This window comes from Coptis chinensis, chromosome 1 (assembly GCF_015680905.1).
Source record: "Coptis chinensis isolate HL-2020 chromosome 1, ASM1568090v1, whole genome shotgun sequence".
In the NCBI taxonomy this organism is placed as follows: Eukaryota; Viridiplantae; Streptophyta; class Magnoliopsida; order Ranunculales; family Ranunculaceae; genus Coptis; species Coptis chinensis.
Window position 1 is genome coordinate 42,524,740 of NC_141456.1, and position 12,559 is coordinate 42,537,298.

Genomic DNA, 12,559 nt, shown 5'->3' on the forward strand with positions numbered 1-12,559 from the left:
GGCGAAGTTCGCATGATGTTGCGACCGTCCCGTGGGCGATGTTGGCTCATGGATGCGAATCGGAGACCATAGGTCGGTGTATTAGTTCCACCATGTTAAGCGCGTGCTGGATAGAGAATATCACTCCCCTACACTGTCGTTCGTCTTTGCCTCTAACTGGATGTCTTACCGTTACTAACTTACTACAATATTCTTGCAAATAATTTTTATAAAATAAAACCTTCTATATCTGGAGACAAGCTTTGGAACCCGTGCCGTTACAAACTAATGCATTTAACTGATGGTGCAGAAGATAACACCAAAGGCCAAGATTTAGGTATATTAAGGGGATTTCAGTTTCGATAATTGCTAATGCAAATCCTAATAACTATAACGGTGTCAATGCAAAATAATCCTATAAGCAGTATTAAAATTAATGTCGATATTTAACTACAGAAAATTCTGATTGATTGAGCATTATTTTCCTAGTTGAATTTGGTTATATTTTCAGAGATATAACTGTTAGTATTTTAATTAAGGGAGAAGGCACTATCTAAAGAGGTTTGAAAAAGTTGTCATTCAGACACAAAGGTGACTGAATAACAGTTAACCATGATATCTTCAACCCCTGCAACAGTAAAAGGGTCATATGATACCGTTAACAACTTTGCTTTGAGCAGATTACGTGGTTTCCTTGAACAATTCCACTAAGTTCCACTACATTGTCCATGTCCGATATAGATAGGGTATCTTATCTGAAATTCTGGAAATTATATTTTGGTGCAACCCAAGAGAAGGGAAGGGAAAAACTTATCATGGTTTGTATGACTTAACCAAAACAAACAAATCAATCTATAGGACCTTGTGTGAAGGTTTAAATCCACATTTCAAAGGTGAAAGGGGAAATGTCCTTCACCGCTTTAGCATTTATACAAGCAAATCTTTCATTATACAGCGTAGCAAAAAAAGTCACAAGGTACCTATTTCAACAAGATTTGCTAAAACACACCAGTTGATGGTCGGAAGTAATGTTTTTTTTGGAGATGGTAAAGGAGATGGTGGTTGGGAAAAGATGAGACTGGACTTCGGTTTTGAAGTTGCCTACGTACCCAAATGTATTGCTTGGGATCAAGTCTCGATGCGTAGTTCTGGAAAAATGACGAAGGTTGGATTTTATAGGTATGATTGGTGATAGTTACTTCCTCGTTCTCCAATATTCCAATCGTGGGATGAAGTTAGAGAACTGGCGGGAGAACTGTCCAATCATGGGATAAAGTTGGAGAACTGGCGGGAGAACTGTCCATTCGTGGGATGAAGTTGGAGAACTGTCTAATCGTGGGATGAAGTTGGCAAACTGGCGGAATAACTGTCCAATCGTGGGATGAAGTTGGAGAACTGGCGGGAGAACTGTCCAATCGTGGGATGAAGTTGGCGAACTGGCGGGAGAACTGTCCAATCGTGGGATGAAGTTGGAGAACTGGCGGAAGAACTGTCCATTCGTGGGATGAAGTTGGAGAACTGTCCAATCGTGGGATGAAGTTGGTGGAAGTTGTTTGACTTCGCGAAACATGTGCGCAATTGATATTGATTTTATGTGTAGGTATGTAGGCTTTGAGCATGGGCTATGAGTGTGGGCTTTATGGTAGATAAGCTCTGTCAGCATGGGCTCTGAGCGTGGGCTTTTTTGTAGATAAGCTCTGAGCGTGAGATTTTTTATAGATGGGCTCTGAGCATGGGCTTGTATTGAATTGGGCTTTTATTGGGCCATATTTGTGGAGGCCGGAACATCGCCCTCTCTTTGTTACATGGGCAAGGCCCGTGTGGCAAAGAAGTAATAATATTTATGGTACTCGTAGGTTAGTAAATCGGTAAAAATAAAAATGATGGGAGTTGAAGGCAAATAGGATTTTTTTTCTTGATATAATTTATATAGAGTTCGTATAAATTTGGAATTTGATATGGTTGAATTGATTGTATAATGGTGAAAATATGTAATGGCAGTTTGGTAAATATAATTGAGTTGACTAGTTTGAATGGTTAAATATGAAAGGCTATAGACGATTCAGGCTTGCATACAAGTTTCTAAATGGAGTTATACATATATCAATGTTTGTTTCTATCTATACGTGAAACAAGTGTTAGTTTCATAGCAGTTGCTAAGTAAGACCTGAAATTGCGGGAGTGAGAATTACATCGCCAATCACCATGCAAGTGCCAACGAGCACAAGAATTAGAAGTGCAGTTTGCCTATAAGCTTGAGCTTCTAACCATTTTTTGGTTTTTGCAGCAAAAGATTTCTCATGGAATGTATGGCGACTGTAGGTTGTTAGCTCTTCATCTGTCCAGTGTTGGTTTGGAATAGTTTTTATTTTCGCATGTCGACAGAGTAGTGAATACAGAGCAAATGTTCCACCTTGACCATTATCGTTTGCCCTTAATACCACAAAGACATACTTGAGAAGGGGAATGAGAGTAAGAGAGTATATGATCATCGAAAGAGCTCCAATCACATCCTCTGGATCGTCAATTCCACCAAGGAATGTATTATAGAATACATACAATGGAGATGTACCCAAGTCTCCATATACTATTCCAAGACTTTGGAACGCAAGTCGTAAAACCAATAGCGATGAAAATGTCTTTGCCATGTACATATTTCTTAGCCTCCCAACTTCTTCGTCCATAGGCTTATCAATTTTTTGGTCCAACACCCACATACTCCCTCTATTTCTCTCCTCTTCATCGATAGACGGTGTAGAAGCCATTGAAGCTAGCAATCCACCAACTTGAAACTACTTCTCTGAATAAAAACAAATAACCACTGATTCAAACTTATATGCAAACTTATATGAAAGGCCATACATTCATGCTTCAGATTAATGCAAGCGCTAGCATCCGCTAAAGCAACTTCTCCTTTTAGAAGGGCATAACAAAGGCTCCTATTGGAGTATACATTTACATCACTGGGGTCCAGATTTGTGGCCATAGAGTACCATTTTGTTGCCAAGAGATATTCCTTCTTCCGGAAAGCAGTTTCTCCCTGAGATTTTGCCTCATTAAATTTTTCCTTAGCTTTGACCTTTCTCTTTTCCGTTACTTCTTCTGACTCTAATGCCTTGATATTCCACCAATGCTCCAGTCTGAGTATGTAGGAATAGGTGATGTAACAGGATAAAGAATCTGGACTTCTTGGTGGTTTTTATTAATAACTACAATCTCTAGTGGTGTCAACCCTTCATGATTGACACATTTGGATCAGCTCCTTCTTTCAACAAGCACTTGATCATTTCAGTTTCGATTTGAGTTGCTGCCACAACTATAGGCACTACGCCACATGTACCAATGTTAAGGTTTGCACTAGCCTCAATCAAAAGCTTCACTGAAGGCAATGAATTTTCAAGAACAGCTGCTGACAGGGTACTAATAGGTTGCTCACAGTAAAAATTTGGCAGTGGCAAGTCAATTTGAAAGGATAGGCAACTCAAAGTGATCGGCAGTACCAGCGGCAATTCAATTACACATCCAGCAGCAATTTGAAAAAATAGCAGCGACATTTAGCGGCAAATGATTAAATTGGAAGAGTCCTAGCAGTGGCATTCAGCGGCATTCAATATTACACATCCAGCGGCAAAATAGCAGCGGTATTCAGCGGCAAAGGATTAAATTGAAAAAATAAGACTTTGGGTCGGCAATTCAGGGATCGCAAATTATATTGAGCTTGGGGTTTTTTTTTTTTTTATTCGGTGAGCTAGAGTCCTAGTGGTTTACGATTCTATGAATTAGAAATTATATATAAAGGAGAACTTGTGGTCAGAATTAAAAGATAGAGATAGATAGGTTTGAGAAGAGAAGAATAAAAGTTCTAATCTTCTTCTTCATGTTCTTGTTTTACTTTTGCAGTAAGGTATGTTTCTATTAACCGTTCACATCTTTTTTTTATGTTTTCTTCATTCTTATCACAAAAAGTCTGTTGCCATGTTATGAACAGTAAGTTTGTTTGTTTTTTTTTTTTTTTTGGAGGAATGTATATTAGGATTTGGATCTCTGTAAGTGATCGATAGACAGTAAACCATGTTTAGATCTTATAATCCTGCAAAGAAATTCGTCTTTGTTTTTGAGAAAACAATTAATTTGATACTATTCTATTTTTTTGACAGTATTGAAAATATTTGTTTAATGGAGAGGAATTATAACTTGAAGAGGAGATGGGGTGATAAGGGGGATTTTAATATGAATAGGGTGGCGAAGGGTATTGATGCAGATAGTTTGAGAGCAAAATATGATATTGGAGATGATGTTTCTATTGAGTATGTTGGAAGCGATATCGACCAAAAGTATGAAAATGACGAGATAATTTTATTGTTTTCACATTTTTGGCTTGGTTGTAGTGTCCCATTTTGAAAATCAGTTTCCGAGTTATTAGCTAGATGGAGATTACATCATTTACAATTATCTCCTGGCTATTGGGCTATCTTTGCCCGTGTAGCGAGAATTTGTAAGGTTTATCAAAGGAGTATGTCATCAGACCTTTTGTTTAAGTTATTGAAGCCTCTGTGGCAAAACAAGGCTTCTTCTAAAAGTTATGCGTTGGGATATCATAACCATCACAACCAGAATTATCGATTTTATGGAATGCCTTCGAACTACAAGAATGCGAAATTGTATAGTTTTAAGATCAAAGGCAATTGGAGGTTCGAAAATATTGATTATCCTAACAATATATCAGGTAAGATGTTAACTCAATATTCTTATAATTATTTTAAATAGTTAGCATCACATTATGATTATCTTGTTCTTTTTTTATAGGGGATATTCTGAAGTTTCCAAATATACCATTGTTTAGCAGCGAGATGATAAAAAAGAAATTTGTTAGTTTGTTTAGTCATAATGTAGATGTCTATGATCTGTCGTTTCCAGACGATATTGTAGATTATTATTATCATGATATAAAAACTGGACTGCTTAATGAGCCTAAGGAATTAGCACCTTACTGTGGCTCAAAGAAGAAAAAGAATGTTATTGTAGATGATAGCAGTGAAGATGACGAAGAAGTAGAAGGAGATGACTCTGAGGATAGTGGACAATAAAATATTAGAAAGAAGAAAAGAAGCATACGTCCAAAAAAGAAGAAAAATAAAACTGGGGATAACTCAAGTAAAATTGAGGAAGGGATTAAGAGTCGAGAAATGGTATGTATATAATATTTCTTTTAAAATATCATATATGTAATACCTATAATATGTTTTGGAATGATGTTTCATTATGACAGGTTTTTTGTCTTCCGGCACAAAAAACTACTGATGTGCATGATATTGATGATGATGATGATATCGGTGGGGAAGCGATGACTAACAGTATATCTGGACTTGATGTTAGTGTTGATCTTGTTTCTGTGATTTTGAATAATATTCATTATCGATTGTTTAATGGTTTTTTTGGTAATGTAGATTGAAAAAGTTTTCGATGGTGGAGATACAATGGGTTCAACTTCTGTTGTCAAGATCAATTTTGGAGTGCCAACTCCTTTTGGTGGAAGTAGTTTTGGAGTTCTAACACCTGTTGTTGGCACCAATGCTGGTGTAGCAACTTCTGTCGATGGCACCATTGCTGGTGTGTCGAGTTTAGTATCAACTGTTGTTGGCACTAGTGCTGAATTGCCGACTTCTATTGACACCGATGCAGGCGCGTGTCAATAGAAGTGTCTATTGTGGTTAGTACCAATATCATTGTTGGCTCAACTGTACCTTCTTCAATTCAACCAGGGATGAGCGGCAGTTCTACAACGCCTGTGTTCATCACTCCAGACGTGCAAGCCTTGGCAATTGAAGGTTAGATGTTGAATAGTTATTTTTATAGTATTTACTTATTATTATATATTATTATTTTAAATTATTTTGTCTAATATTTCAGATCCAGAGTTATTGTGTTTGGATTATCAACGAAGTGTAGATTTTGTAAAAACCGTTAATATGTTGAATTCAAAGCTTGCATAGGTAATTTGTTGTGTGTGTGTGTGTGTGTGTGTGTGTGTGTGTGTGTGTGTGTGTTTTTTTCTTTGAGTAACACATTATTTTTGTTCTCTTAGGCGTCGAAGCTTGGGGATTGTGCTAAAGAAATCTTAGAAGCAAAAGAAAATTATAAGATTAAAACCAGTGAATATGCGAGATTGAGAAATATTTGGAAGGAAAGAGAGAGCTCATCTTTCAGGAGAATGAACGATTGAGAGGAGTACTCATGAGAAATGAAGTAGTTTTGCACGACTATGAGATGAAAATGAATATCATGAAAGCTGAATTGTCAAAATAGAATCAAGAAATTGTTGTTCTCAGGGAGCAGAAGGTTTTGAGTGATGAAGTTGAGATTTTAAAATGTGAGAAATTGGAATTGGCTAAACGAGTTTGCGAGGCTGAGAGGATTAGAGGAGACTACAAGGTACTATTGGAAGATAATGCATTTTTGAAAAAGGAGTTAGATGAATATCATGAGAGGGTGGAAAATTTTAGGGTTGGGTGTGAAGAGAAGGATGATATGGTTGAGAAGCATGTAGTTGAAACTAAGAAATTTGGGGCTTTGTTGCGTGAAGCATCGGCAAGTGTTGGACTTTGGAAATCGAGAGATTCTGAGAAACGAGAAAAATTGCAGCAGCTGTCAGATTATTATACTATGTGTTATAGGAAGTTGGAAGATGTATCACCGTCAGATCTAAAAGGTGTTCAAGTTCCAGTGGAGGATAGCATTATGCCACAACTTCTTGAGTGAAGTTTTTTTTTTTATTGTTAGGATGATGTGAGGTTAGGTTACAGCTTTTTCTTTCTCGATTATGTTTATTTTTTCCACTGTATTCATGATTATTGGATTGTATCTATTTTTTATTAGATTGGCAATCAGAATAAGTCGGTCAAAATATATAAGAGTTGGGTAATCTGGCCTTGAGGTAGGTCGGCAAAATAGATATAAGTATTAAGGATAACGTAATTAGGGTGTCGCCTCCCCCATAATATAATAATAACGTAATAAAATTTGGGGTGTCGCTGTCCCCAAAGTGTAATGATAACATAATGAAATTTGGGGTGTCGCCGCCCCCATAGTGTAATGATAACATAATGAAATTTTGGGTGTCGCCGCTCCCATAGTTTAATGATAACATAATGAAATTTTTGGATAATGATCGTAATGAAATTTGGGGTGTCCCCGCCCCCATAGTGTAATGATAACGTAATTAAATTTGGGGTGTCCCCGCCCCATAGTGTAATGATAACGTAATTAAATTTGGGGTGTCACCGCCCCAACGTAATGATAACGTAATTAAATTTGGGATATTTGATTCCTAGTTAAAACGAAAGATGGATTGAATTTTATTGAATTATGAAATACAATGAATGAAGAACAAAACATTCAACGATAAAACTTTTTCAAATGAAAAGCATTCCATGGCTTGTCAAAATTTTCTCCAGTGATTCTACGAAGGAAATAAGACCCTTTAGATGCTGGCCTATCAATGATGAACGGTCCTTCCCAATTCTCTGACAGCTTCCCAGATTTAATGAGCTTCTATTTTCGGCTAAGTACCCAATCTTCTGGTTCAAAACTCTTGAGGCAAAGCTTTCTATCATATTTGTGTTTCATGTCTGCCTGATATTTTATTAGACATTGTAAAGCTTTTTCTCGAGTTTTATCAATTGAGTCTGCACCAAAGTTAGAGCAGCATCATTGTTTCCAATTTGTACCGCTTCTGTCCTTGTAGTTGGTGCAATTAATTCTGTCAGGAGGACATCATCCATGCCATAAGCTAGGTTGAAAGGGGAAAGATTGGTAGAATGCTTTGGAGTTATGCGATAAGCCCAAAGCACTGCTAGCAACTCTTTAACCCAATTTCACTTTTGCTTCATTAAGCTTCTTCTTCAAAGTTGAGAGAATCGCCTTATTGGTTGCTTCTGCTTGTCCATTTGCTTAGGGATAATATGGAGCGGAAACATTATGCTGAATTTTTAGTGAGGCGCAAAATTTGTGTATTTCTTCTGCATCAAATTGTTTACCGTTATCAGAGATGATCTTAGATGGAATTCCAAAGCGACAAATGATGTCTTTCCATAAGAAACGGCGTACGTCTGTTGCTGAGATGTTGACAAGCGGTTGAGCTTCTACCCATTTAGTGAAATAATCAGTCGCAACCAATAAGAATCATACACTTCCAGGAGCCTTTGGTAGGGGTCCCACAATATCCAAGCCCCATTTTGCAAAAGGCCAAGGGCTTAGAATTGGGTGGAGTTCTGTTACTGGAAGTTTGCCCATATTTGCATGTTTTTGACATGATATGCATTTTTGGGCAAATTCCGCTGAGTGTCTTTGCATGCTAGGCCACCAGTATCCTTGAGTCATGGCTTTATGTGCAAGACTACATCCCCCATAATGGTTTCCACAAAGTCCAGAGTGTATTTCTTTGAGAATTAGATGACCATGATCTTTGGAAAGACATCTGAGAAGAGGACTGAAATTGTTTGCTTTCCTATAAAGTAGGAGCTTGCCTTTAGAATTTGGAATTATGACAAATTTCCAGGCATCTCTCTTAATTTTGTAGGAAAGTGACGAATCCTCAGGTAGAGTTCCATGTTGCAAAAATTCTAAATAAGTAGGTCTCCAATCATCTGGTGAAGAATCACTATCGATAGATTGGAGATCCAAATGTGGTACTTCTGGAGAATCATCTGCTTCATGGGACTCATCTTCCATATCAACATTGCTTTGGTCGGCATCCTGTGTGAGTGAAGAATCACTCTCAAAACGATGATCGGCCAAATCTTGATGGTCGGCTAAATCTTCTTGAGCTGCTTCCTCTGTTAGTGAAATTCTAAACTTGTGCCGGCCGATTGAGCTAGCTCTTCTCTCTTTCTTTTCCTTGTTGTTACGGCATTTACTTGCTCGAATTCGAAATTCCGAGATGTCGTCTGGAAATAGCATAGATGAGCAATATATAAGTTTTGAACATGTTCTTCTATAACAGTTATGCTTGGAAAAGGTTGGAAATCAATATAGATTTTTCTTTCATTGTTAACATCAACTGCGGCAGAGAGATAACCTAAGGCATCGGCGTGATGATTATCATTGCGAGAGCGTTGGTGAACTGTAATGGATTTGAAATGAATGGATAGCTCATGCATTTTTCGGACATATGCAGCCATCTTATCATTTCGAGCAACAAATGATCCGCCAAATTGACTCGCAACAAGCTTTGAGTCAGGAATAACTCGATCTTTGTTGCCCCCAAGTCAAGTTCTATTCGCATTGCATAAAGAACCGCTTCATATTCAGCTTCATTGTTTGATGCGCAAAATCCGAGGCGAATAGATTTTTCAATTTTCTCACCATCGGGTCGGATCAAAACACAACCAAGACCTGAACCTGATTTGTTCTTGGAACCGTCCGTGTGTATAATCCATAAAGAAGGGTCGACACTTGTGGATGGATTAGCCGATCCTTGTTGTGGATTAGGAGGAGGTTCCTCAAACTGCTCTTCCATAGTCGATATGTCATCGACAGGAAAATCGGACATAATTAAGTGATGCCATTACGTGGCCTTTCTTAGATGATTAGGCTTTATAGATAATTTCGTAGGCACTCAAATATGTTTCCCATTATTTTAATCTGCTCGAATCAACATTTCAAATAACTTTTCTTAAGGGGTATTCAGTGTAGACATTGATGATACGCCCTTGGAAATAAGGCTTCAATCTTCGTGCACTATGGACAAGTGAGAGAGCTATTTTCTCAATCTGTGAATACCTTGCTTCGAGTCGTAAGGGTCTTACTTATGAAGAAAATTGGTTGTTCATTTTCATCATCAATGAATAAGGCGGCACTCACGCCTATTTTCGATCTTTGCCAAATAAATGCCAATTGTTTGTCCGGTGGTCGGACTAGCAAGAATTGGCGGTACCGTACTAGGTATTCTTTCATTTTACGAAAAGCTATGTCACACTCATCTGTCCATTGTGGGGATCCCTTAATGGCTTGAAAAAAGGGGTGGAGCCGATCTGAATATTTTGAGATAAATCTACCCAAAGCGGCTATCCTACCCGTAAGTTGCTGGATCTGCTTCTTTGTTTTTGGCGAGGGCATTTTGGTAATTGCACAGATTTGATTAGGATTAGCTTCAATGCCTCGTTTGGTCATAAGATATCCAAGAAATTTACCCGATGCTAACCCAAATGCACATTTTGTTGGATTTAGACGCATTCGAATATGCACAAGCCGATCAAAGAATTTTTGCAAGTGATGTAGGTGAGAAGACTCTTCATGCGACTTGATGACCATATCGTCAATATAAGTTTCCATAAACTTGCCTAAGAAGTCTGAAAATGATGTATTTATGAATTTCTGATATGTTGCCGGTACATTTTTTAGACCGAAAGGCATTACCTTATAGCAAAATAAGCATTGGTCTGTTATAAAAGTTGTAAGTTCTTGTTCATCTTCAGCTAATGCAATTTGATAAAATCCTATTGAGGCATCCATAAAAGAAATTCATTTAAACCCTGAAGTGGCATCAACCATTTCAGAAATACGAGGCAAGGGATACGGGTGAATAGGACATTTTTATTGACATCAGTAAAATCAACACAGATTCTAAGTTTCCCATTTTTCTTAGGGACTGCTACTACATTGGATATCCATTTCGGATATAGTACAGGCCTAATAAAATTAACACTTGAAAGTTTGTCGATCTCTTCTTTCACTTAGAGCTTTCGATCGGGAGCCATTCGGTGAGGCTTCTAACGCACTGGCTTTTGTGTTTTGTCGATATCCAGCCTATGACATGCAAGTGAAGGATCAATCCCAGGCATTTGTTCGACCGTCCACACAAACACTGTGCAATTTTTCTTCAAAAGCTCAATGAGTTCATCCTGTTTCTTCTTAAAAATTTCCGCAGAAATAAAAGTGGTTTCTTCTTCCTTGTTACCGATCTATACTTCGAGGAGCCTGTCGATGGTCAGGGGGCCACCTAAACACTACTCCATAGCGTTTACCCGACCAATGGAATTCTGTAATTGCTATTTTCCCCCATCAACATTTAGGATGGTGTTACCCTTGACTTCCAAATCTTTATAATCTTCGAATACAGACTCATGGCACTTCAAAGCTGCTATCTAATCACTTCTAACTTTGTATACCATACCATCACACCAGAACTTGATAGCCTGATGGAAAGTAGAAACGACAGCTCCCATTGAGTGGATCCAATCTCTTCCCAGAATGACATTGTAGGAGGAGTTACAATCCATGAGAAGAAAATCAATTGTAACTTCCTTGTTCATTAATGTCACCGGAAGAGAGCATCTACCAATTGATTTTGTTGCTGTCCCATCGAAGCCAATTATAGGATTTGGATCAGGAACTATTATTTTCTCGGGGAGATTGAGTCCTTTGTAACAACACTTGTAGATCACACTTGCCGAACTACCTGTATCGATCATGATTTTCTACACACGATGAATTCCAACAAAAGCTTGTATTACAACAGCATCATAATGAGGATGGTGCACTCCTATCAGATCATTGTCAGTCCAACAAAGAGGTCCTTCCTCATAAGTCTCAGTACCCATACCGTGGAGAAAATCATATCTACTATAAACATAGTGGTGGCTGAGATCAGTGATCTTGGAGTGATTAAAATTCTTGCGCTGGGTGTTAGACATTGAATCAACTCTGGCATGACCGACCTTGATTACATTGTGTGCGGTCACGACTAAAGCTTGTTTCGTTTTACCCAGCACGTAATCCTGAAGCATACATTTCTCAATCAAACCTTGGATTCTCTACCGTTAGAGATCGGCATTGTTCAATTTCATGACCAAAATCATCGTGGAATTTACACCACAGTGATTTGTCACGTGTAGCCTTGGTATCTTCTGAGAGAGAAAAAGGTAGAGATAAAATATTCTTTCCCTTAATCTTCTCATAGATAACAGCATACTTCTCGTTGAAGGTGGTAAGCTTTAACTCGGGAAGTTTCTTTTGTTCTTTGTTGTTCCATTGTTGTGGCCTACCATCACTCTTGGACTTTTGATCGGTTGTTTGTTGAAACTTCATTTTTGACTTTGTTCCTGCGGCTTGCTTATCCGATCCCTATCTCTGTGAACTCGTGCCAATGCATCATCTTCAACTCGAATAAATTGTTGAGTTCGAGCAAAAAGTTCATAACGAGTTGTTAGGACGTCTTTTACTATAGAGTTGTAAACGCCGTCCCTATCATAATTAATGCCTTCCTTGAAAGCATAAATGACAAGAATATCAGATGCATCTGGAATTTCAACAACCGCTTTCTGAAATCTCGCAACAAACTTATTGAGTTTTTCGTCCTTTTGTTGTTTTATACTGAATAGAGAATCAATATTTTTCGGTTCTTTCCAATTGTGACGAAAATGCTCGGCAAACTTATATGCAAGATTAGTAAAATTGTGGATGGATCTTTCTGGAAGCATGTTAAACCATCTCATCGACTCAATTCCAATGAGTGTGGACGAGAATAACTTACAAAGAAGAGCATCATCAAAAGTCCATAAGATCATCTTGTTTCTGTAAT

General features: G+C 37.9%; 1 protein-coding gene and 1 pseudogene across 1 annotated transcript in view; both read right to left on the minus strand.

Moving 5' to 3' along the window:
* The window catches only part of LOC147524094 (pyrophosphate--fructose 6-phosphate 1-phosphotransferase subunit beta-like), a 33,787-nt gene that overhangs the window by 18,683 nt on the left and 2,545 nt on the right, over nucleotides 1-12,559 (minus strand). The window lies entirely within an intron of this gene.
* Nucleotides 2,136-2,803, minus strand: LOC147524095 (potassium transporter 11 pseudogene; annotated as a pseudogene).